The sequence below is a fragment of the Dendropsophus ebraccatus genome, chromosome 3 (genome assembly GCF_027789765.1).
Source record: "Dendropsophus ebraccatus isolate aDenEbr1 chromosome 3, aDenEbr1.pat, whole genome shotgun sequence".
Lineage (NCBI taxonomy): Eukaryota > Metazoa > Chordata > Amphibia > Anura > Hylidae > Dendropsophus > Dendropsophus ebraccatus.
In genome coordinates, this window is record NC_091456.1 from 184,257,633 (window position 1) to 184,285,395 (window position 27,763).

Genomic DNA, 27,763 nt, shown 5'->3' on the forward strand with positions numbered 1-27,763 from the left:
TGGTGACAACCCCTAAATGTGGCTATACACCATAAGCAGCTGTCAACTATTCATTTTCTCTATAAAATGCCGCCTCCTTCTCCCTGTCCTAGACACATTTCCTCATATATACTTTGTTATAAACATGGCCCTGGTTGGCAGAACATTATTCCTTTTGCCTCTAACTCCTGGGCTGTATGTGCATTTGTTCTCAGTAGGGAAAGCCGCTACCAGACCCCTCTGGTAATGACTTATATTCCTGTGAAACGAATGGATTGGCCATGATGAATTTCAAAAATAGTGAATATGTCACAGCACCCACATGGTGTAACCATTTGAGCCTCATGACCGCCATTCCCATAGAGCGGACCCTGATGCCCCTGTGTCCCACCCTCCACTCCTCCTCCTGTGACTGACATTGTAGTAAACGCAGCAGCTGGGATGCATGTTGTACTCAAATGATTAAACTCATCAGACTAAATACCCGTATAGTTATTGCTCCTGGGCAGCCATGTCTCTTCTAACATTTAACATGCGACAAATGAAGGGAGAAGTGTTATAGAGCGGCCTCCCGGCGAATAAAATGACATCAGCAGCTCCAAGATGGCTCACCAAGCCAAGTCCACACTATTAGCACGGTTTCTGGTTCTATGGCCATAAAATTTAAAGGGGTATTCCACTCAGACATAACTTTTGATGTGTTGCTGCCCATTGTGAGACTAACAATTCCTTCCATACTTGTTATTATCTATTCAGTCTTCTTTCCTCAGTTCTCAGCTGCTGTTTTCTGCTGAAGACACAAAAATCTGTGTGTGAGCTTTTCTCTCTGTCTCTCTCCTCCCCCCTCCCTTCTGAGACAGTTGATGTAAACAAGTGCTGGCAGGCTTTATCTGCAACACTGTGGCTTCTTTGTAATGTTGGGGGGGTTATTTGAGGTAAAGTTGCCGATGAACTCACTGTAATTACCTCTCCCGGCATTACAAAGAAATTACAAAGTGGCAGATAAAGCCTGCCAGGGCTTGTTTACATCAGCTGTCTCAGAAGGGAGGGGGAGGAGGGGGAGACAGAGAGAAAAACTTACACAGAGTTTTTGTGTTTATAGCAGAAAGCAGCAGCTCAGAACTCGGGGAAGGAGACTGAATACATACTAACAAGTATGGAAGGAATTGTTAGTCTCACCATGGGCAGCAACATATCAAAAGTTATATTTGAATGGAATACCACTTTAATCATTGTATTAAGAAAACTACTCATAATGTTTCATTCTTTATTGGGTATAAGATCCCTGCTTGCTTCTGGTGAATGGAACCATTCTTATTTGCATCTATAGCAGTGATTTACAAGCAGCGGCTCCAGTTTTCAGCATGCACTGAACATGCGGCATGGTGGGAGTTTTGCAACAGCAGGAGAGAGACAGGTGTTACCTTTGGCTGTCCAGGCATGATGGAAGTTGTAGTTTTATTACAGCTGGAGGACCTGAGTTTGACACCTGTGATCTAGAGACTTAAAACATTACATATCATGTCCCTGCAATTGCAGGTATTATCGGAGAACTCCTATTGGACCCAGTTATGCTCTTTTACTGTCTGTAGTCTGTTCTAAAGAGGGGACTGAAGGGGTGGCTTAACCACAGAGACACATGTCTGCATAGGACTAGTGATGAGCGGACTTGCCAAACTGTTTGAATTGGGCAAAACTCTCTGAACCTAAGCACTCAGCAGTTGACTTCTGGTGGCTGGAGAAGGATGCTGCCCTAGGGGTGCCAGGAAAACATGGATACAGCCTATGGCTATGTTCACACAACGTATGAGACCGGGCATTCTGTGACCCCGGCCGGGTCACGGAACGGCCGGTCTCTGCCTGGATCATCCCGGCCGGTACTTAAGTACCAGCTGGATGATCTTTCCGGCCAAAGGGTTCTGATGCGGGCGCATCAGCGCGCGCCCGCATCAGAACCTCCCATAGCACACAGTGAAGCGAGCGTCCGGAACCGCTCACTTCACTGTGTGAACTGACAGAGTTTCCTACTGCCGCAATTCATTGACAGAGTTTCATACGGCCGCAGTTATCAGTTATTTGCGGCGCTGCATAGGATCCTGGCCGGAGCGTATATGATGTGTGTACGCTCCGGCTGGGATCCCATACAAGCAGAGGCAGTGTTCCACAACGTGAAAAGTACGGCCGTTGTTGCCGATGGCAAACATGGCCATACTTTTGCGTAGTGTGATGTATCTATGTTTTCGAAGACATTCAACTTTTCCAGTTTTCTGTGGAAGTGGAAAAACGGCAGGCAGGGGCGTGCGTCTGTTGCGCTGCTATCTGGTCCAGTTGACAGCATCCGACAGTCATCTTCAGCTGGAATCCAGGTATGTCATGTACACAGCTCTTCCAGCTGCAACATCACAGCCCGGCTGAGCGATTGCCTACTCAGCCAGTCAGCGACTGAGATGGTGTCTGATTGGCTGAGCTGGCAAACCCTCAACTGGGTACATGATGACGCAGCTATAAAGACTGCAGGACACCGGCTGCTGTCAAGAAGACCAGGGAGGTTGATAGGTAAGTTCACTTTGTTTTTCTGCACCCCCTTACCTTCCTGCTTTTTTAAACTTTGTGGGACCTCTTCTTTAAGGTATGTATCTTTTAGGTAGATTTCAGCCAGGTCTTGAGGTCCTTTAGGTCAGGATGTCAAACTCAGGCCCTCTAGCTATTGCAAAACTACAATTTCCATCATGTTTGACACCTATGCTCTAGGTACTTTGACAGCTTGGCTATGTCCCATAAAGTCTTCATGTAATAGCAGTACCCATGCCTTACCACTGTTCCATTCAGCTGTTAGGTTGGTGTTTTGCGGGGTCCTATTCCCCCCACACTCAGCTGACCGCCTATACAATAATACTGTATAATAGTAGGAAACATATTCTCCTTGGGCATACAAATTTGCAGCAGGATTTTGTTTTGACTAATTGAATTAAAAAAAAAAAAAAAAAAATTCCTAAGTCGCCTGGCACAACACCATGGCACGTCGCCAGCATTAATATCCCGCTTCAGAGACTGTAAATATTTTACTGCGTAGACTTAAAGCGAGCGGTCTGTCGGCAGCCGGCGGATCCAGGCTCAGAGGTTCTAGGCAGCGAATATCATAGTAGTGAATCACCTAACTGCTCTATACATGACATCACATCTCGGTCTCCTGAAGTCACATTTCCGTGAATTTGTGGGGAAAATGGATATTTTTGTTTCAGTTAGTGAAAAAATTAGTGTGACCGTCTAAAGGTGATCTTCAACTGGGATCGAAAATTTTATATGCCTATCAATCAATGTTTTTTTTTTTTTGTTTACTGCTTGTCTGCTGTTTATTTCTTTTTAGTTACTAGTCTTTTGCAGTCGAAGCTTGTGTAACCCACCTCCTGGCTGCTGCCATTTCCCTCACCATGCTTTACACTGCAGGTATCACCTCTTTAGGGCACAGCCAGGATCTCTGAAGGTGTAACTGGCTTAGTTGCCCCTAGCAACCAATCAGATTCCACCTTTAATTTTCAAAGGGTCTGTAAGGGATGAAGGGTGGAATCTGATTGGTTGCTAGGGGCAACTGAGCCAGTTTCACTTTACACCATGTTTGATAAATCTCCCCCATAGTATGTACTAATTCTACCATGCCTAATTCTACCATGACGAATCTAACCTGCTATTAGCCCCCTATTGTGCACGGGTCGCCGAGGAGTAAGATATGTCTCTTACCTTCCTCCTCGGCGCCATTCCTGTGCAGTTAATAGTTGAGTCCATGGCCCAGAGCACTGTCCCGCTCCCGTTGTGCTGAGCCGGCCCACTCATTCAAATGATTATCAATAGAGTGGGTGGGCCGGATTAGTGCGATGGGGGCGGGGCAGTGCTCCTAACGGTGCTGCGGGCCAAGGACTCAACTATTCACTGCATAAGAACGGCGCCAAGGAGGAAGGTAAGAGACATATCTTCCTCCTCTGCACCCAGTGCTCAATAGGCTGGGGCTGGAATGCCTCGGGTTGGAGACTAGTTAAAGGGAACCTGTCACCATGACATATATTTATATATTTCACCATGACATATTTATATATGTCACCATGACATATATTTATATATATATATATATATATATATATATTTTTATTTTTTTTTTTTTTTTTAAGGGGAAAGATTCAGTATAATTTGTAATTTATTGATTGAAATCTTTGATGTTTCCATGCTAAAGAGTCCAGTCCATTGATTGACTCCGCCCACTGGACTCCTTATTCATCAACAAGTTATACTAAATCTTTTCCTATGAAGATATATATCAATCTGCTCAGCTCTTCCTGCTCAATAACATGATGGTAATAGATCAGATTGTCTTGGTGAAAGGTCCCTTTAACTAGTAACAAAAAAGGAGCTTAAAGTCTTAGTGAATGTGGAGAATAAAGACTATCTAGAGTGTATACACAATATATTATAGAGCATCACAGTTTATTTTATTCCCATCATGCATCTCGAAGACAGAGGTAAATACAGCAACAGGTCATGTGTGATACGGAGACTGAGGCTCGAGTCTATCCCTTTCTTTTATAGAAGTATAGATTCTGAGTTTCCATAGCAATAGGATCTTAAGTCTTCACCTAAATGGAGACATAGGATAATTTCAGTCTGCAGGGGCAGAAAATGCCTTCTGTTGCCAGTTGGCGTAGAATAGAGTGTGCCGTGACATGACATGCCCAGTACTAAAGTACTGCGGCTATACAGGAGGCAAAAAACATTCCTGGTAATCATAAATGTCAACAATGAAATGGACTCCTGTATATTTGGAATCACTCATGTTTCCTTAAAGGCATAGTAGGCATAGTTAACCCCTCCCCCCCCCCCCAACAAAAAAAAAATCCTTTAAATCTCAAGTTTTCCAGTGTGTCAGACTGGAAAGAATACACTTCCACTTCCTGCAGGACAAACAGCAGATGATAAGTACAGGAAAACTTGAGATTTTTTTAATATAGGTGTTCTTTTGGGGGGCAAAGGTAAGTTTCCTTGCGATACACATGGTTCTTATTGTGCAATGTTTTCCCTCCACAACTTAGTTCCATCATGAAGACTCCTTTACTTCACCTAGTACCCAAGAGGCTGTATATATGATAACCTTAGTATTGATGCATAACGCTATGAGAAGGGGTAGGTGCTACAGTCGATGATGTTTGCCAGAAGCAAGTGGAAAAAGAGAGAAAATTGTTCCGCTCTCCAGCACAGAAAATTTCCTCTAAAAATCTTGTCTATTAAGTCGTCAAAAAGACAAAAATTTGCTGTGTGCCTGAGAGAGAAAATGAAGAGACTGCTGCAAGGGCCTGTAGAGAAGCTGTCGACTAACCACGATGAACAAAGTCCCCCTGTGGAGATCGATACCGACTTATTTGTGTGCGGGCTAAAAAGGAAATCTAACAACGTGAACATCCAAGCCTCTTGTGACCTCATGGAGGTGGGTGGAGACGCCAAGATGGGAACCAATCATTGTGCCAAGGAGATCGATTCCAGTTGGGACCCAAGGGCACAATTGTCTCTCAACTCAAATGAACATGAGAATCATTCCGCAGCAGAACAGAATTCTTCTGATGAACAGAGTTCAGAGCTGATGTCACCTCCTGAAAGTAATGGACACTTGACTGACCAGCGGGATCTTTCCAGTATTAGTATTACCATGAGCTGGAAGGAGATAACAGAAAGTAGTCAACTTCTCTGCCAAAACGATCCATCCGAATGCAACCCCGGAGGATGTTCTGTCACTAGTGACCGGTCTAATGACGTGGTGGAGTACATCATAAGAGAACTTGAGGGCATCAGCCGCATTCAGGCTGAGATAGCGGAACTCCGTCAACACTTGAGTTTGATCAAGGGGTCAGTGGAGGAGGTGTCCACATGTGTAGATTCTGTACTAAATGAGATTGAGGGGTTGCAGTTAGGATGTTCCCCCAAAGGCCCAATGCTTTCACCGAGTGGAGAGACAAGTAGTGATCCTCTAGGTAATGAGACTGTGTTATATTTTTATGGGATCTCAGAACACGAGAATGAGAACACCTTGGAGAGGGTGCACTGTTTTTTATGTGACCACCATTGCTTTAACGGCATCCAGAGCAGAGAATATATAAAGGAGGCCTACAGACTGGACTCTGGGTCCAATGCCTTGTTGGGGCCAAGACCAACCGTAGTTAAACTGTCTCATCCCGATCACAAGGACGTTATACTTCAAAAACTGGACAATTTCCAAAGGGCCGGGGTAAAAATAGTTCCATTTGAAGAGCACAATTTACAGAATAGAATACGAGCAAATTCTCTATCGGTGCTTCAGCAGGGCCTAAGGGAAAATCGCTGGAGCTCCCTGAGTCTAGATAAAGCGGTGGTGAGGACAGATGAGACGGCGGTTGAACGTAAAACCGAGTCGTTTAGAATAAGGTATCAGAACAAGAGCACCGAGGCTCCATGCGGTGGAGAGGAGTTCCTTTTTGCACAGAAATGCACTTTGGCAAAAAAATGTAGTGTATCGGATGGCGAGGCGGTCAGAGTTGATGGAACGGAGAGCTGCGAGCAGTGCTTGGAGAAAAGTGTAAGTCATCTTTGTATTCGTCTTGACTCTCAAGAATCTCAGAAAAACCTTCATTTCACAAATCTGCCTTCCTCTGGTGAGAAAGCCTCCTGTCGATGCTCAAGATTACTAACGCGTTCGAACCATCTTAGTACGTCTACAGAGACCGAGGAGGCAGAAATTGCAATACACCGATGCTGCTCAATCGTAGACGACCACGATGGGATATTTAGAGGAGACGGAGACCTGGTCTCTTGTGACTCTAGAGTACAATTTCGAAGCACAGAAAAAATTAACGTCATTATTAAAGATCCTTCGGGAAGTTTTACCTCCTTAAGCTTTGATGATACCGTGGACAAGTGTTCTGCCGGTACTGTAGCCGAAACTCTTAAAGAAGTTGTCCACATAGACTTAGATGGTCCAGATAAGACTGGTCATGTTTTAAGAGATTTTCTCGATCAGCCCAATGAAAACATTGATATAGTTGACATAAAGTTTTATGCAAATAAATTAGGAAAAGCACTTAACCATTTCAGGTCAGCTTTGAAAGTTGTCTTTAATAAGCTTGAAAGTCCTGATGCCTTTATGGAGAGTAAAGATCCTGGGTTTCCCGTTCCCGACTATGACACTCTGCAAAGACTAAACAGTCTCGAAAGTGGCCACTTTAACGATAGCATCCCCACACATTCGAGTCTGAGTAACAGCTACAGCTCCAGCTCCAATCTCAAAGAAGATGCCTATTTTGTGCTCAACAGAGTCCCTTCTCTACCTCACGAGTCGTCTATTCCCTCGCTGATCCTGTCTCCCGATGTAGATCTGAACGGCCCCAAGGCAATAGTCTCTCCTGAGCTGGCACTAGAAGGCAGTGAAATGTTGGAAGGTATGAAAGAAGACAAACCCCTAAGACTTGATCAGGTCTGCGCGGAGACCATCTACCTGAACAAGTGCATCAATAACTTCAAAAATGTCTTACGGGAGAAGAAGAAGATGCAGCGCAAACTCCTCAAGGACATAGTTCAAGAAACCTTTTGGGTTTCTGGTGAAGAAGCGAATGCAGGTACCCAGTGTCTTGTTTTCGAGCTGCAGTCAAGCTCTGTGCTCCTAAGTATATGACGTATTTGTTGTAGTGTTTTGTTCACTGTTGTGGGGTTTATGGCTTTGCATGATCATTGTAAGATTATGGTCATTGTAAGAGGTCAAGAACTTCAGGACCTAGCACAAAGTTTTTATTTTTAATTTCTATTCTATACACACAACGGAAATGTCGTAGTTGTAGTGTTTATCTGTTTGGAGAGTTGAGATTTCTTAGATCTCATGAATGAATGTTACATATTGAAGAGTGTTCTATACAATGTACTGGCCAGACTTCCCAATGGGTTCTCCCTAGTCAGATTGATCAGTGATGTCTGTGTGACTTGTGTGTTGTGTGATTTCTGAGCTGGTCCTCGAATGAAGAAGATTTCAATAAAATTTCTACTTTTTAAACTTTTTTTCTTTATGCTATTTAGTTGCTTTTGTAAATTTTAAACAATTTGGACAATCTTTGTATTGTGAAATTGTTGCTGGATTCTCGCTCGTCATGACCTTAGGGATGACTGCTCCCCCACAATATACTTGTGATAGAGTAATAGTTGTAATAACAGTCATGTGGGATATGACCACCTGTTTTTCAATGGAGGTCAATGTGGCAAATGATGATCTGTTTAGTGGGCGGGGTTTCTGTTTAGTGGGCGGGGTTACAGATGAGGTGTTACATCTTGTCTGGCAATAGAAGAGACAGAGATCATGTGACCTCTGTCTCAGAAAGGAGGGGGAGTATAGAGGAGGTGGAGACCAGGCACTAAGGATTTTCTGCAGCTTCAGGGTGGAAGTCAGGATGTACTATAGACAAACGGACTATTTTATGTAATAGAATCACACATCAGCTTAGAGTTTGTGTGGTGATTGAACAAGGTTAAATCTTTTGTAAGCAGAGTCCCCCTTTAATTTCTCTGCACTGCCCCACAGTAGAAAATGAAGCGATACAAATTTATCTTATAAAATGGATATTGAGCACATTGCTTAAAGGTGATGTACTGTCTATAATCGCTCTCACTGAGTACATAAATGTTGGCGAACTGTTTGATATCGATTTTATTTTTTTTTTCCATTTTTTTTTTAAATGCACGTTCAGTTTTTCCAGTACAATCTCCCTCTTGTGTCCAGCTGACTGTTCCACCCCCTCATAATAGTCAGTGTGTGAGTGGTCTTTGCTGGTGTTTTTTGCACCATCGTGTTTCCATCTCGCAGCAGAGCTTCAGCCTCATTTGTATATTTCTGTAACTTTCCTATTAGGCCCTGAGTGCATTGTTCTGCGTCCCGTAGATTCATATGATCACGTTGTTCCATAAATGACAGGTTAGCAACGTTATATTAAATGTACTTATCGGCTCAGAACTGCCAGGGTCGGCCGCTGTGACCTGAGTGGAAGCGATAACCGCGGGTAGGTCCGCAGTCGCGTCAGCTGGTTACTCCCCCACAGGAGAGCCGTCCGTCATCCATTGGCATGATCATTATGAAAATGTCAGTCCATTTATGTGAAATCTCCTGTTACCTCCTAATGTTTCATTGCACAGTATTTTCCATAACATTATTGTCTCTAAAGTGGTCCTGTTGTGTGAAGCCATCAGTGTGACGGACTGCTGGGTGACATCCTCCATTGTCAGGCACCACAGTGCCCATAGGGCTTGTCAGTCACATCTGCCACCACTGCCTGGTACTGTCAGCGAACTGGGATTCCATGCCGGCAACTATTACTTTAATTCATGTCTCATTCATTTCCCAGATTTTTATGAATTATGTGAATCCAAGAAAACTTTACAAGGATAATTTAGCTACCATGTTTCCAGATTTTATACCTCCATTACTACCAATTTGTGGGACATTTATTAAAGGGGTTTGCCACTCAAACATAACTTTTAATATGTTGCTGCCCACAGTGAGACTAACAATTCCTTCCATACTTGTTATTTTCTATTCAGTCTCCTTCCCCCAGTTCTCAGCTGCTGCTTTCTGCTGAAGACACAAAAATCTGTATGGGAGCTTTTCTCTCTGCCCCCCCCTGCAAAATTGTAGCTTCTTTGTAATGCTAGAAGGAGGGTTAATCTGAGTTCAAGTTGCTGATGAACTCACTGTGATTATCCCTCCCAGCATTACAAAGAAACTACAGTGTTGCAGATAAAGCCTGCCAGCTGTCTGAGCAGGGAGGGGGAGACAGAGATAAAGCTTTACAGATCCTGTATTGTAACCTGGCGTCTCTGATGCCTCCTAGGTGGCCTCCCCGTTGTAGATGTCTGTGGATCCAGCTGTGTTTGTAGCAGAGAAGAAAACTTTAGTTTGAGCCCTTTGTATCTGTGAAGGAAAGCCGCTGTTCAGCGTTCAGTGCAGGGAGCCGGCCGGGCATCACAGGGTTAAGCTCTATTCATTACAATAAGGATTGCATTTCCCCAGCTTAGGGGCATATTGGATTAAAGCTTCCTCTTCTAAAAACCAATGTTTTGCAGCTTAGCGTAGAGAGACGGGCACTTCAGATGTGACTGTGCTGTTAGTGGGAGGATGGGCGCATCATGTGTATGTATTAGCAGCATGTACTGTATGTATGGGCCGCATTACTGTACCAAGTATGGAGGGATCCCGGATGGGGCGTATCACTGTACAGAGTATGGAGGGATCCCGGATGGGGCGTATCACTGTACAGAGTATGGAGGGATCCCGGATGGGGCGTATCACTGTACAGAGTATGGAGGGATCCCGGATGGGGCGTATCACTGTACAGAGTATGGAGGGATCCCGGATGGGGCGTATCACTGTACAGAGTATGGAGGGATCCCGGATGGGGCGTATCACTGTACAGAGTATGGAGGGATCCCGGATGGGGCGTATCACTGTACAGAGTATGGAGGGATCCCGGATGGGGCGTATCACTGTACAGAGTATGGAGGGATCCCGGATGGGGCGTATCACTGTACAGAGTATGGAGGGATCCCGGATGGGGCGTATCACTGTACAGAGTATGGAGGGATCCCGGATGGGGCGTATCACTGTACAGAGTATGGAGGGATCCCGGATGGGGCGTATCACTGTACAGAGTATGGAGGGATCCCGGATGGACCTTATCTATCACTGTACAGAGTATGGAGGGATCCCGGATGGGGCGTATCACTGTACAGAGTATGGAGGGATCCCGGATGGGCCTTATCTATCACTGTACAGAGTATGGAGGGATCCTGGATGGACCTTATCTATCACTGTACAGAGTATGGAGGGATCCTGGATGGGCCTTATCTATCACTGTACAGAGTATGGAGGGATCCTGGATGGACCTTATCTATCACTGTACAGAGTATGGAGGGATCCTGGATGGGCCTTATCTATCACTGTACAGAGTATGGAGGGATCCTGGATGGGCCTTATCTATCACTGTACAGAGTATGGAGGGATCCTGGATGGGCCTTATCTATCACTGTACAGAGTATGGAGGGATCCCGACTGCTCAGATGTGTCAGGAACAGTGCAGGAAACTTTCCATGTGGTATAATCGCAGTAACTAGACTAGTAACTATTACATAAGAGAATAGTGATATGTGGCCCTAGGTAATTCCCTGCCACAGCAATGTGGATATTCACAGATACGAGGCACAAGGATATACCAGACAAAGCGAACGTTTTAAAGCGTTTCTGGGGAAAAAGCTGCAAGCTAAGAATTAACAGTGTATTCTTATTAAAGGGGCACTCCGGTGAAATGTTTTTTCTTTCAGATCAACTGGTATCAGAAAGTTATATAGATTTGTAATTTATGTCTATTTAAAAATCTCCAGTCTTCCAGTACTTATCTGCTGCTGTATGTCCTGCAAGTGGTGTATTCTTTCCAGTCTGACACACTGCTCTCTGCTGCCACCTCCGTCCATGTCAGGAACTGTCCAGAGAAGTAGCTAATCCTTATAGAAAACCTCTCCTGCTCTGGACAGAGGTGGCAGCAGAGAGCACTGTGTCAGACTCGAAAGAATACACCACTTCCTGCAGGGCATAAAGCAGCTGATAAGTACTGGGAGACTTCAGATTTTCAAATTTTAGTTAATTACAAATCTATATAACTTTCTGAAACCAGTTGATTTGAAATAAAAAAAAAAAATCATCACCGCAGTACCCCTTTAACAATAGGCTAAGTGAATGAGCAGAAGAAAAATCAGACGAATATTTGGTGTGACTGCTCTTTGTTTTCAAACCATAATTAATTCTTGTACATACAATTTCAAAAAGTCAGGGAGGATTAAAGTCAGGTGTATGATTAACCATTTATACCAAAATGGTTATAATGATCGTCATTTTATATGTTAGGTTGAAACATTGTCATTAACCGAAACAGAAACTGCTCTGTATGAGGCTTAAACGGCGAAGAACAGCCAAACTCTGCTGCAAAGATTGTTAAAGACCATTTCATGTCACATGTCATACACCATGGCAAGACTGGGCACAGCAATAAGGCACAAGGTAGTTATTACTGCATCACTGAGGTCTCTCCCAGTCAAAGATTGTAAATCGTTGGTTCGTTTGAAGAAGCTCAATCAGGAAACACGGTGGATTACTCGGGGTCTCGCTTCTAAAGCCCCTATTACACGGGGCGGCAGCGAGAGGGTGAGTGCAGGGGGGGGGGGGGGGGGGCGCGGGGCTGCAGAGGTGCCGCCCGGTGATTGCTAGATCTTCCAGGCAGTCCATAGACCATGGGTCTCCAAACTGTGGCTCTCCAGCTGTTGCCAAACTACAACTCCCATCATGCCTGGACAGCTAAAGCTTTGGATTTGGCTGTCCAGGCATGATGGGAAATGTAGTTTTGCAACAGCTGGAGGGCCGCAGTTTGGACCCATGCCATAGAGGATAGCGGTGCAGAGCGACAGCAGCAGATTGCTGCTATCACAGTCGTTTGCCTTTCAACATGTTGCAGATAAAGCCTGCCAGGGACTTGTTTACATCAGCCGTCTCAGAAGGAGACAGAGAGAAAAGCTCACACAGATTTTTGTGTCTTCAGCAGAAAGCAGTAACTGAGAACTGGGGAAAGGAGACTCAATAGATAAGTATAGAAGGAATTGTTAGTCTCACCATGGGCAGCAGCATATCAAAAGTTATGTTTGAGCGGAAAACCCCTTTAATACTTTTATATCTTAATGTTCAGCATTTTACCACCTTATACTTTTGCACAGAACATAATCATTATACATTGTATATAGCGATATGGGATATGCTGGTATAACCTTAGATGTCTTCTATAGTATTTTATACATCCATTTCTGTATGGTGAGATTAGTGAACGTCTCATCTCTGGTTCCTTTTCTCAGAATATATATATATATATATATATATATATATATATATAGCAAAGTAGAAAACCGCAGCACTCCAGATAAATTCAAAAGATAGTGGTATTTATTTTCACCCAAAAACTTGCGACGTTTCGCTCTCGCTGAGAGCTTTATCAAGCAGTGTAACAACATGTGCTCTAGTCAAAGTATAAATGTGTTCACATACAGATAGGATGATTGGCAAACAATCAATCAATAAAGTGAAAAAAAGTATAAAATTCATATGCCATATAGTGACAGTGATTGACAAAAAATACAATACAATTATATTTTACATAGTGCATGTGTAACAATACTGTGAGTCCATTTTAGTGTAATATAATAATAAATATAACAGATAAATCTTCATGGTACAACAATTGGGTACACAGCGGGGGGTCACTCACCAAGGAGACATGTACAGGTGTGGCAATCAGATCATAACAAGATACAAAGAAATTCATGGCGATTGTATCCATTCGGCAGCACACAACAGCGTCTCTGCGGAACAACTGCGCATGTCCATGCGGCAGGCCAATCAGGTCACCCTGTATACGTCACAGGGTAACCCGCACAGTTCATTGGTGGAGCCGACATGTATAGTAAACAAACATGAGTTGCTGTAGAAACTGTTGCTAAATAAACAAACTATCTGCAGATAAATGGGCATACACTCGGTATAATTACACTCAAACCTCCGTTGCCAGGCTCTCCAATTAGCATGGGAAACAGATACAGCCCGCCGGCATACAGCCAGCCAAAGGTCAGCCACGTACCGGTACGGCAAACCTGTAGAACGTAACAGTAAAAACCGCAGGAGCGCCGGCACCGGAACACGATGCGATCCACCGAACATTCACCCCATGGGGGCCAAGGCTTGGGAGAAACCACACACACCACCGAGTCGGGAGTGGAGCATTAAATAAACAATAATGAAAAAAACCCGCAACAGTGTGTACAGCAACCGAGCTTTAACCAATTTTCATGCCACTGTCATCCTGGATTTTGTTAACCCCATGTGTCCCATAGAAAGATTGCTTGATTCTTTACATCTAAATAAAAGAGAAAAAAGATTTTTAGATATACATAAATATATACAAGTATATACAGAGCATCATGTCTATACAATGGTCCAATCATCACTAGAGTTAGAGACCACAGGAGACCACAAAGGCAGGAGTAGAACGACTATCTTAGGTACCTCGGTAATATTTTATAGTCGACATTGAGACCCTTAGGCTTAAGGGAGTCAAGTTCGTGGATCCAGCGTAACTCTTTCTTCTTAAGTATAGCTAGCCTATCACCACCCCTAGTGGGTACAGGGACCTGATCGATGATCATCACCTTCAGGTCACCTTCCTGATGTTGCATCTCAAAAAAATGTTTAGGCACAGGAAGATCCATCCGTTGTGCACGGATGGTATACCTATGCTGGTTAAGTCGCGTCTTGGCGTCGTAAGTTGTCTCACCAATATAAAGGAGAGGGCAAGGGCACCAGAGGGCATAAATAATCCATGACGAATTGCAGGTAAGATGTCCCTTAATCTTATATGTTTTACCTGAGTTGGGATGGATAAACATATCTCCTTTAACTACATGCTTGCAATTAACACATCTTTTACATGGATAGCAGCCATCTCTAAGTGGACCGAGCAAAAGTTGTGTTGGGGGTCTGTCTTTATGTATACTGGATTTAACCAGTTTATCTCTCAAGCTAGGTGGCCTTTTATATGACAATAAGGGTTTGTTTTGAAATTCTTCAATATTCGGAAAACTCCTTTTAAGAATTGGCCAATGTCTATGCACAATCTGTGCTATCTGACCGCTAATGCCACTGAATTCTGACACAAAGGGAATACGCTTGATGTCAGTACGTTCCTGACTTTTCTGCAAGAGATTACTGCGCTCAAGGGACATAACTTCATTTTTGTACCTGGAAGTAATTCTCTTGGGGTACCCTCGTGAGTGGAACTGTGCGGCTTTTATATCAATGGCAGTACGTGCTTTGTCAGGGTCCTCGACTATCCGTTTTATACGAATAAATTGGCTCTTGGGCAGAGAGTCAATGGTTTTTCTGGGATGGTTAGATTCATACCTTAAGAGAGTATTTTTGTCCGTTGTTTTAGTATATAAGTCAGTCTTAAATTTGTCACCGTCTCTGTACACCAGAGTGTCCAAAAATTGGACCTGGTGCTCAGACACAGTGAGGGTGAATTTAATATCAGGGTCCATGTTGTTGAGCAGGTCATGAAAGCTATGGAGGTCAGGAAGGCTCCCCCCCCAAGCCAAGAACACATCATCTATGTATCTCCACCACGCCACAATGTGGTGGGCGTGGTGGGACACATAGATGTGTGACTCTTCAAGATGAGCTACAAATAGATTAGCGAACGAAGGCGCCACGTTAGAGCCCATAGCGGTCCCCTTCTTTTGTAAGTACATCCTATTGTCAAAAAGAAAAAAATTACATCTCAGAATCATATCCAATAGTGTTAGCAGAAAATCAACACAGCCCCTACTGTAGATGGAACCGTGTAGTGCAGCAGCAATGGCACTAATACCCTTTTCATGGCCTATAGATGTGTACAGACTCTCTATGTCCAATGAGGCAATATAGGTGACTTGAGAAGACTGTAGAGTACTGAGTCTATTTAAGAAATGGGTGGTGTCCTGTAGATGTGAAGCCATCTTATAAACAAAAGGTTGTAACACCCTATCCAGGTACTCAGAAGCTTTGCACAATATAGAACCCTGGCTGGCCACGATTGGGCGGCCGGGTGGATCAATCAAAGATTTATGAATCTTGGGGAGTAAATAAAATAATGGAATGACAGGAAACTCAACCCATATAAACTCCTTACTTTTTTTGTCAATGTAACCGTTGAGTACGGCCTCATCTAGTAAGTATTTGAGTCTATTTTGAACTTCCGGTGTGGGATCAACATTAAGGACTTCATAAACAGTAGTATCAGTAAGTTGTCTCAATGCCTCTTGGACATATCTGTATGTGTCCATAACCACGACACCACCGCCCTTGTCAGCAGGCTTAATGGTGATGTCGCGGTTATGGACCAAATCATCAAGGGCTCTCAATTCAGGAGTACTCATATTGGCATTCCCCACAAAACCACATGGGGTGCTGTTTTTAAGTTTAGTAACGTCTTTTTTCACCAGATCAATATATGTTTCAATAGGATGGACAGTGTTAATTGGCACAAAATCGCTCTTAACAAACAGGTCAAGTGCTTTAAGTGTCAACTCAGACCTGTCAGTGGGCTGCTGTGTCCCTATAGATGTACCAAGTGTTGAGCTCCAAACACACAGTTTCAATCTCCTGAAAAATTGCCACAAATACATCTCTAAGTCAAACCATTTAACAGTGCTTCCAGGACAGAATGTCAAACCCTTTTCTAAAACACGCATATGTGAATCTGACAGTGTTATAGAGGAGATATTTACCGCTATTTTGTATATATATATACACACACACACGGCAGTATATTTCTCTTAGAGATAACCCTGCTGTTGTAGAGCGACGTTCGGGTAGTTGTGAGTTGGGAACATTGAGTGCTGGGGTAACAATTACCTCTGTGGGGCCGGCGTTGTTTCCTGGCTGTATTCATGGAGTATAATCTGGTAATCAGCAGGTTATTATTTGCCGCCGGCTCGGTAATAGACGTATTTTACAACATTTTTCCTCTTCATCACTTCACATTATACTTCCTGATGTCATATAATTGCTAATTACTAATCATTTACTTAGAGATCAATTGAGAGCCAACTCCATCCCGTTGTGTGTCTGGATGGCGGTACCCACCGTGGTCATCTGACGTGTCATTCATGCGGCGGCCTGCCCTTTTCTTCTGCCTCTAAATGTAATTACGGACTTATCGGTAAACTTCGCCCAACGCTTTTACTGTGGGCTGAGAAGTGGCCTCCGAGTTCTCATTATTCCTATAGGAGCCTTAATCCCATCATGTAGGGAATAAGTGAAGCTTTACGTAACCGTAATGAGTCGAGATGCTTGGGCTGAAGCCAAAATGTGCCTGAAGTCTATTAGCACATAACGTATGATTTGAGAACATGTTGAAAGATCACAATGAACGATTTCTCGCTCGTCGCTTGATCGTTCGCTGTGTTTACACGAGCCGATTATCGCTCAAATTCCATAATCGTTCCATGTAAATGCACGATTAGGGTCCTATTACATGGAGCGATTTTTTAACGACTAACGATAAACGATCACAGACGAGATTGTTTATTGTTGACCTGAAATCGTTCATCTTATTACACAGAACGATAATCGTTACATACTATCGTTACTACGATCGCTATCGCTATCGTTACTACAATTGTTTTCTCCATCTGATCCCAGCAAAACAATGGACAATGTGCAATTACACTGAACGATTAGTGAACAAATGCGGAACTTGAGCGAACGAATGTGGAATTACAGCGAGCGATTAACGATAATTTTAGGTTCAGATCTAAATCAACGATCAACGACATACAAACGATTTTTTGACTCTTGCCTGCAATTACACAGAACGATTGTTTGAATTTGAACGATTTAATAATTTTTCTCACGATAATCGTCCCGTGTAATAGGGCCCTTAGCCAATCACTGGCCTAGACCCATGACCCATCCCAGCCAGTGACTGAATTGCACTGGGCACTGTCAAACTGGCAGTGACTTGCATCAAGTGAGCACTGATATATGGCGGAGGTATACCGTAGGCCCGTGATGGCGAACCTACGACACGTCAGCACTAACATACGTAGCCATAGTCGCTGACACACGGCCGCATACAAAAAATGTGCAGCCGCATACAGAAAAGTATGCGGCCGCATGCAAACTCCAGGACAGCCCAACGGCCTAAAAGTGCGGCCTGACCCCACTCCCCTTTTTCCCGCCCCACGTACCGCCCGGACGCAGCTACTGTGACGTCACCCGGCACAATAGCTGCATACGACAGGCCCCGTCTTGCTCCTGCACCTGCCTCCAGCCCCATCTTGTTCCTGCCTCCAGCCCTGTCTTCCTCCTACCTCCAGCGTTGTCTCCCGGTGCCACAGCCCGCTGAATTGTAAGTGTGTGTTGGGAGGGATGGGGGTCGGGGGATGGGTCAGTTGGGGTATTGTGTGTGTGTGTGGGGAGGGATGGAGGTCAGGGGATTGGGGTCAGGGTATGGGTCAGGTGGGGATTGTGTGTTTGTGGGAAGGGATGGTGTCAGGTTGGGTAATGTGTATGTTGGTAAGGCGGTCAGGTGGGGTAGTGTATGTGGAAGGGTCAGGTAGGGTAGTGTATGGGGAGGAATGAGGGTCAGGCTGGGTAGTGTATGTTGAAGGGTCAGGTAGGGTAGAGTATGGGGAGGAATGAGGGTCAGGTAGGGTAGTGTATGTGGAAGGGTCAGGTAGGGTACTGTATGGGGAGAAATGAGGGTCAGGTAGGGTAGTGTATGTGGAAGGGTCAGGTAGGGTAGTATATGGGGAGCAATAAGGTTCAGGTGGGGTAGTGTATGTGGAAGGGTCAGGTGGGGTAATGTGTGTGGAAGGGTCAGGTGGGGTAATGTATGGGGAGGAATGAGGGTCAGGTGGGGTAGTGTATGTGGAAGGGTCAGGTAGGGTACTGTATGGGGAGAAATGAGGGTCAGGTAGGGTAGTGTATGTGGAAGGGTCAGGTAGGGTACTGTATGGGGAGAAATGAGGGTCAGGTAGGGTAGTGTATGTGGAAGGGTCAGGTAGGGTACTGTATGGGGAGAAATGAGGGTCAGGTGGGGTAGTGTATGTGGAAGGGTCAGGTAGGGTAGTATATGGGGAGCAATGAGGTTCAGGTGGGGTAGTGTATGTGGAAGGGTCAGGTGGGGTAATGTGTGTGTGGAAGGGTCAGGTGGGGTAATGTATGGGGAGGAATGAGGGTCAGGTGGGGTAGTGTATGTGGAAGGGTCAGGTAGGGTACTGTATGGGGAGAAATGAGGGTCAGGTAGGGTAGTGTATGTGGAAGGGTCAGGTAGGGTACTGTATGGGGACAAATGAGGGTAAGGTAGGGTAGTGTATGTGGAAGGGTCAGGTACGGTACTGTATGGGGAGAAATGAGGGTCAGGTGGGGTAGTGTATGTGGAAGGGTCAGGTAGGGTAGTATATGGGGAGCAATGAGGTTCAGGTGGGGTAGTGTATGTGGAAGGGTCGGGTGGGGTAATGTGTGTGGAAGGGTCAGGTGGGGTAATGTATGGGGAGGAATAAAGGTCAGGTGGGGTAGTGTATGGGGAGGAATGCGGGTCAGGTGGGGTAGTGTATGGGGAGGGATAGGGGTCAGATGGGGTAATGTATGTGGAAGGGTCATGTAGGGTGGTGTATGGGGAGGGTTGGGGGTCAGGTCGGGTAGTGTATGTGTTTATGGTTTTTAGTTTACTTCACACAGTAATTATTATAATAGTAGTAGCAATAATTATTAATAATAATCGTTATTTAAACTATAAATATCGCAAAATGATGGTGTTTTTTCGCAAAGTGACACACCAACCGAGTTATACTCGTTTTTTTGCCGAAAACTGACACACCAAGCTCAAAAGGTTGCCCATCACTGCCGTAGACAGTCCTTCGATGGACAGCCTTCATTAGGCACCGCAAATGTGATGTGAATAGCTGTGCCGCATCGGATTGCGGGTGTTTTATTCTACCTACATATTAAGCTAAAGGTAAATGCGGCTGGAGTATTAGACGTGAGATATAAAGCCTTCCTATGCAGAAAGCCATTACATCTCCAACAATACAATACAAGGCAGTAGGTGACAAGTATACAGAGACTCTGTATAATCAGCTGTAAACCATGTTGTGTGGTCTATCCTACATCCTACATGACCCCTCTTTTTATTCCTATTTTCACATTTTAAGGGTTTTTGTCGCTCCTTTTAGTCATACTAATCTTCAGTTATTATTTCTCCCATAGCCCACTGAGGGAGACGACCATTAGACCATTTGTATCGTGCTCTGTATTGTTGTCATTGTTATATACCACCGGAGGACTGACAGTAATATTGGAGTGTTGGAGGAGGGTCCCAGCGTCGCCCCCTCAGCTCACTGTCTCTACTTAATAAGCCCCCGAAACGCGTCTGTTATACAATAACTGGGAGGGTGAAACTTCTTAATTATCTGCCGCCTGACGGATGCGGCGATGCACTCACGGTCTCGGCGACGGCGCTTTGATGTGCGGCGGCTTTAATTACTTGTGTATTAGCAGCTGATGTGAAAACACCGATATTAATATGCAGGAGAGACGGTGCCTGCGGGCAGAGGAGGACGACTGGCAGCACGGGCGCCAGTGAGAGGAGCGCCAACTCCTATGGAGTCAACTCACTGAAGCTTTGGTTATTATGTTTTATTCACATCCCTATCTCCCACCTTTAATGCTGAATGACCATAGATACCCAGGTAGGCCACAACAGCGGCTCCAGTCTCTAAGGCTAGGTTCACACTGTTTTTGCAGTCCAATTTTTTCATCCATTTTTTTTGCAAATAACGGATGAAAATGGATAGAAAAAACGGATGCAAGTGTGTGCATCCGTTTTGATCCGTTTTTCCATTGACTTCCATTATAAAAAAAAATGGATCAAAACAGATCCGGTTTTTTTTTTACGGACACAAAAACTTGGGCAGCCTCATTTTTGTGTCAGTCAAAAAAAAACAAAAAAAAACGGATCAGTTTTGATCAGGTTTTTTTTAACAGTTTTTCATCCGTTTTTTGCAATAAACGGATTGCAAAAATGTAGTGTGAACCCAGCCTTATAAATACAGGCGAACAACTGTTAAACCGCACTAACTGCAAAACAGTCTTCCTATTAGCAGTCCGTTTGAAGGCAGCATCAGTTTGCAGTAAAACCTCATGTCAGTGCACCCTCTCAGGCGCTCCATGTACCCTCAGTTTGTTTCTTTGCAGCTTCTCTCTTCTCCATAGACTTCTATGGGCAGCTGTAACCCGATCCCTCAGTTATCAGTTTTTTCTGGTGACCAACTTCAGCAGTGAGAGTGAATCCTAAACCTGGCAAGAACAATGGTGTCTAATAAGCGAGAATATGTCATAGAAAGTTTCTTTTACTCACTTACGCTATTGGTTTTTGTAAAGCTTATTGAAAGGTTAGTGACCATTTAAAGGGGTTTTGCAGGATTTTAAGGTAGAAATGTATTTGTGCTCACTAGGGTTCACCCCCTAAAGACCACTACTTGCAGATTTCATGTAAAGGGGTATCCCAGCATGGTCAAAAATAAACATAATTCTAAGACTTTAAAAAAATTTAAAAAAGCTTTAAAAAATCTAGCCTAGCCCTGGTCCCCTGCTGATCCCACCGCAGCACCTGTTCCTCTTCCTCCAGTGTCCAGCCACTTGTCTCTTCTGAGACTAGACAGGACCTGCCCGCTCAGCCAATCAGTGGCCGAGGCAGGTGTGGGCTGGTCCTGCTCGGAGCTCGACAAAGGAGACAAGCGATGAGGGGACCTGAAGCTGAGGATTCTTAGAGCTAATGAGAATAGAGCAGAATTCCGAGTGCAGCTCTGGGTGTGATAAGTGTAATTTACTATTTTTTTTTGTGTGTGTATTATATGTATAAGTAGCTGTAAATGTGGTTCAACCAGCCAACCAATTGTCTTTAGGACAATGTTCCCTATAAATATAGATGGGAGGCTGCGATGTGGTCTGGGCTGAGTGTTTGCGGTTTAGTGTGCAGCGTGAATGTGTTTTATTGATGCATTTACACAATATCCACTGTGTAATCTGATCTTATTGTCAGTGCATGGTAATAAGATCACACCTTATATATATGGAGGGGGATCCTATTCGGAAGCAATTGCCTTAAATAAAACCAGTCTGGGATTTTACGTAGATTCAAGGAGGCAGAAATGTCATCTAAGTTCTTGACCTCTTACTGTGATACTCCCTGTAGATGTGTCCCGCATGGTCTGTGTCTCTGTACAGTGCTGAGTATTACTGACACCAGATCTCACACAATAGTTATTCACTCGCCTTGTTCATACAATGACTGTAACACCTGAGGTACTGAGGCCTAAACTATACACCATCGCACCACTCCCCTGCTCTGCACAATAGTACCACTGTCCGCACTCTACCCTATCACACTACGGTTTATCGCTCTGCCCCATCACCCTTCCATATCACCTCAACTCTGCCCCATCGCACCACTGCCCCCTCTCTGTCCCATTGCCTCATTGTCCTCGCACTGCCCCATCACAGCACTGTCCTCGCTCTGTCCCATTGCCTCATTGTCCCTGCACTGCCCCATCACAGCACTGTCCCTGCACTGCCCCATCACAGCACTGTCCCTGCACTGCCCCATCACAGCACTGTCCTCGCTCTGCCCCATCACAGCACTGTCCTCGCTCTGCCCCATCACACCACTGTCCTCGCTCTGCCCCATCACAGCACTGTCCTCGCTCTGCCCCATCGCAGCACTGTCCTCGCTCTGCCCCATCACACCACTGTCCTCGCTCTGCCCCATCACACCACTGTCCTCGCTCTATCCCATCACACCACTGTCCCCGCTCTGCCCCATCACAGCACTGTCCTCGCTCTGCCCCATCGCAGCACTGTCCTCGCTCTGCCCCATCACAGCACTGTCCTCTCTCTTCCCCATCGCAGCACTGTCCTCTCTCTTCCCCATCGCAGCACTGTCCTCGCTCTGCCCCATCGCAGCACTGTCCTCGCTCTGCCCCATCCCAGCACTGTCCTCGCTCTGCCCCATCGCAGCACTGTCCTCGCTCTGCCCCATCGCATCACTGTCCTCGCTCTGCCCCATCGCAGCACTGTCCTCGCTCTGCCCCATCGCAGCACTGTCCTCGCTCTGCCCCATCACAGCACTGTCCTCGCTCTGCCCCATCACAGCACTGTCCTCGCTCTGCCCCATCACAGCACTGTCCTCGCTCTGCCCCATCACAGCACTGTCCTCGCTCTGCCCCATCACAGCACTGTCCTCGCTCTGCCCCATCGCAGCACTGTCCTCCCTCTGCCCCATCGCAGCACTGTCCTCGCTCTGCCCCATCACACCACTGTCCTCGCTCTGCCCCATCACAGCACTGTCCTCTCTCGGCCCCATCGCAGCACTGTCCTCGCTCTGCCCCATCACACCACTGTCCTCGCTCTGCCCCATCACAGCACTGTCCCCGCCTCTGTATAACCACGTCACTCCGCACGGTCTTCTTTATAACCACGTCACTCCGCATGGTCTTCTGTATAACCACGTCACTCCGCACGGTCTCCTCTATAACCACGTCACTCCGCACGGTCTTCTGTATAACCACGTCACTCCGCACGATCTTCTGTATAACCACGTCACTCCGCACGGTCTCCTCTATAACCACGTCACTCTGCACGGTCTCCTCTATAACCACGTCACTCCGCACGGTCTTCTGTATAACCACGTCACTCCGCATGGTCTTCTGTATAACCACGTCACTCCGCATGGTCTTCTGTATAACCACGTCACTCCGCATGGTCTTCTGTATAACCACGTCACTCCGCACGGTCTTCTGTATAACCACGTCACTCCTCACGGTCTCCTCTATAACCACGTCACTCCGCACGGTCTTCTGTATAACCACCTGACTCCGCATGGTCTTCACTGCTCACAGTGTTCACCGTACACTCTATCAGCTTTCCTGGCGATCTTTTTCAGCTTGAGTCATTTATAGAGTAGTGATTTGCACATGGTGTATATTGGCGTCTCCTGGTCCAAGGCCTCTTCCCACATCACATTATCATAGGAGCCCAGCAATGGCGGCATTACACAGAGTGGCCCAGCATGCGGTATACGCTATATACACAATACACACACACAATAGACCCTCTGCACTCCGTATTTAAAAGGGCAATTAGCCAGGAATATAATGGTTTTTGTCCCGTTTCTTTTGTCGCACACATATTACCTGGAAAACAATTACATCTAATATGCCCTTCACTTTCCTTCTTTTTATTCCCCGACTCCTGCGGTAATCTGGATATTGCGCTTGCTCTGGGGTTGCCATGGTAACTTCAAGCACCTCCTAGAGAAAATGACACCTAACCACTCTTATAATGGTGGTTACAGGACAATAAGGCCAGAGTTACTCTGTTAAAGGGGTACTCTGGCAATAAAACTTTTTCTTTCAAATCAACTGGCGTCGGAAAGTTATATAAGTTTGTAAATTACTTCTATTAAAAAATCTCCAGTCTTCCAGTACTTATCAGTTGCTGTATGCCCTACAGGAAGTGGTGTATTATTTCCAGTCTGACACACTGCTCTCTGCTGCCACCTCTGTCCATGTAAGGAACTGTCCAGAGCAGGAGAGGTTTTGTTACTGCTCTGGACAGTTCCTGACATGGACAGAGGTGGCAGCAGAGAGCACTTTATTGACTGGACCACTTCCTGCAGGGCATACAACAGCTGACAAGTACTGGAATACTGGAGATTTTTAAATAGAAGTAAATTACAGATCTATATAACTTTCTGACACCAGTCGATTGGAAAGAAGAAGATTTTCACTGGAGTACCTCCTTTATGTTCAGGAAAGGTGGGCGCCAACCTATACATTTTCTGCATGGCTTTTGAGGAGGACCGTGACCGGAGCGCCTCTATACCATTTACAACAACATGTGCTTGACATTTGTGAGCAGTCTGATGAAGAACTATGCAAAGGTAGGGAACCTTGGCTCTCACCCTTTAGCTGTCTAGGCATGATGGGAGTTGTAGTTTTGCAACAGCTGGAGAGCCAAAGTTCCCTACCCCTGAAGCATTGTGTGAGGTGTGACTCCATGGCTGGCTTTGGCACTGCTGGGTGCTGTGGTTGGGGTCCCTACCGTGTGCTTGTACCCTGATCACCAGTCGTGTCCTGCTCAATGTCGGTCACTACGTCTACTAATCTTCACTTTCTCCACTGCTCTCTCCTTCCTGCACAGAGTGGCAAAAAGCTGAATATCAGGTTAATTTTAATACATATCTATATGTTCATGACGCACCCGCCTGAAATGGTTGTCACTGTCGTTTAAAAAATTTTCAGAAATCAATAGTACAGGGCATTTTAAGAAACTTTGTAATTGGTTTTATTAGCCGAAAAAAAACATTTTTATCATGAAAAAGCAGTTTGAAGCACTCCCCCCTGTCTTCATGGTTCTCTATGGAGAGGGGAGGGGTGGAAGGAGATGAGGCACAAAACAGGACAACACAGAGTTAATTTACAGCTACATCACTGGGCTATCTCCTCTAAGGTCAGCACTAACCTCTCTGACTTCTGAATACCGGCTTTCACACAGGCCCCGCTGTGTAATCCTTTGTTCTCTGCTGGCGACTTATCTCCCTCCTCCCCCCTCCCCCCTCCATAGGTTACACTGGGCGACTGATGTAAAAGAGTGGAGATTTCCTAATAATGAGCAATAAAGGAGAGAGAGGGGGGGGGCCTGGGGAAAGGTTTTTTGAATACAGATAATGGCAAATTTGCCCAATAAACCCAATTACAACGTTTCTTAAAATCACCTGGACTATTGATTTCTGCAAAATAAAAAATATGACAGTGACACTTTAAAGAAGCAGTTCAGTTTTTTTTTTTTTTAGGCCCCCCCCCGGGTAGCCGCTGTCATGTATACTTACAGAAGATGATCGTTGTCCCGTTCCCGTCGGTCAGTTCCCGTCCCGCGGTGCCGTTGAAATCGGGCGCGCTCACGTCAGCCAGCGCTGTGACTCCTCTTCTCTCCCTTGTCATTTGAACGCCGGAAGTCACGCGCTTCCATAGCGAATGCATGGAAGCGAATGACTTCCGGCGTATAATCACCGGTCAGAAAAGAGGACTCGCAGCAGCCGGCGGACGTGAGCGCACCCGATATGAACGGCACCGCGGAACGGGAACGGGACACTGATCATCTTCTGTAAGTATACATGACAGCGGCTACCCAGGGGGGGCCGAAAAAAAAAAAAAACTGAACTGCTTCTTTAATCTTGGGATGATTTGTAACCCATTTATTGCTGGACAGAATGAATGTGAATTTGGGGGCCTCATAAGAGCCTGTTCAGAGCAGGAGGCCCAATTATGTAGGAAAAGAATTGCAAAACCTTATTTCTCTGTCTTCTTGGGTTAGGGCTATATTACACGGCCATATTTTTTTTTTCTTTCAAATCAACTGGTGCCAGAAAGTGCCGGAGATTTGTAATATACTTCTATCAAAAAAATCTTCAGTCTTATCAGCTGCTTTATGTCCTGCAGGAAGTGGTGTATTTTTTCATTCTGACACTGTGCTCTCTGCTGCCACCTCTGTCCATGGCAGGTACTGTCCAGAGCAGCAGCAAATCCCCATAGAAAACTTGAAAACTTATCCTCTGACATGGACAGAGGTGGCAGCAGAGAGCACTGTGTCAGACTGGAAAGAATACAGCACTTTCTGCAGGACCTACAGCAGCTGATAGGTACTGGAAGACTGGAGATTTTTAAATAGAAGTAGATTACAATTCTTTGGCACTTTCAGACACCAGTTGATTTGAAAGAAAACCTTTTTTTTTGTGAACTACCCCTTTATGTTAGAACAGCGCTCCCTTCCTCACTGTCTGTACTATTACATGCAGAGACATCGAGTGTCGGGGCCGTGGGCAGCAGCGAGAGGGGCTGCCCGTATTATCCTTAGATCATCCTGGTGGCCCATAGAAGATAGTGGCGGTCTGCTGCTTCTCCTATTCCACATAGCTACGGCCAGCAGACTGTCATTATCGTTGTCGCTTTGATAGGGCATGTTTTAAGACAACGTGCATGTCGGCTGATGGCTGCCATTTAACATGACCATATATATGGAACGATTATCTGCCGGTAATCGGCCGAGTATAGCCAATAATCGCTCGGTGTAGTAGGGCCCATAGTGTTAGTACTCATCAGGTAACAGGCACTCACCAATATGTGATATAGAATAACACCGCTGGATTGGGCTCGGGCTGTCTGCAGTGTCTGAGGTCACACTGGTGGCTGATGAATGGCACGGCAGCCAGCAGAATAGTGAATGCTGCTCTGGATAGGAATTAAAAAAAAAAAAAGAAAAAAAAAAGCTTCTATTACAAGGTCACATTCTTTCATCTGATCGCTATATTCAAAAGAAAGAAAAACAGGCTCCTTTATTGAATGAAAAATGCAAAGGGGAAAAAGGTTTGATAGCTTAAAAAAAGAACTGTGTGTGTGTATACATATATATATATATATATATATATATATATATATATATATATATATATACACAGCTTGTGTATAGACAGTGGACAGAACAGAAGGGGGGGTGTATAGACAGTCCTTGTACTATTGGGACAGGAGGGATGTGTGTATAGACAGTCCATGTACTGTAGGGACAGGAGGGATCTGTATATAGACAGTCCGTGTACTATGGGGACAGGAGGGGTGTGTGTATAGACAGTTCGTGTACTATGGGGACAGGAGGGGTGTGTGTATAGACAATCCGTGTACTATGGGGACAGGAGGGGGGGGGGTGTATAGACAGTCCCTGTCCCCCAGGGTCAGGAGGGATGTGTGTATAGACAGTCCATGTGCTATGGGGACAGGAGGGATGTGTGGATAGACAGTCCATGTGCTATGGGGACAGGAGGGATGTGTGGATAGACAGTCCATGTACTATAGGGACAGGAGGGATCTGTGTATAGACAGTCCATGTACTATGGGGACAGGAGGGATGTGTGTATAGACAGTCCATGTACTATGGGGACAGGAGGGATGTGTGTATAGACAGTCCCTGTCCCCCAGGGACAGGAGGGATGTGTGTATAGACAGTCCATGTGCTATGGGGACAGGAGGGATGTGTGTATAGACAGTCCAT

The 27,763-nt window shown here is 45.3% G+C and overlaps 1 protein-coding gene across 5 annotated transcripts in view; it reads left to right on the forward strand.

Moving 5' to 3' along the window:
* The window catches only part of UNC13B (unc-13 homolog B), a 246,172-nt gene that overhangs the window by 129,651 nt on the left and 88,758 nt on the right, over nt 1-27,763 (forward strand). The window lies entirely within an intron of this gene.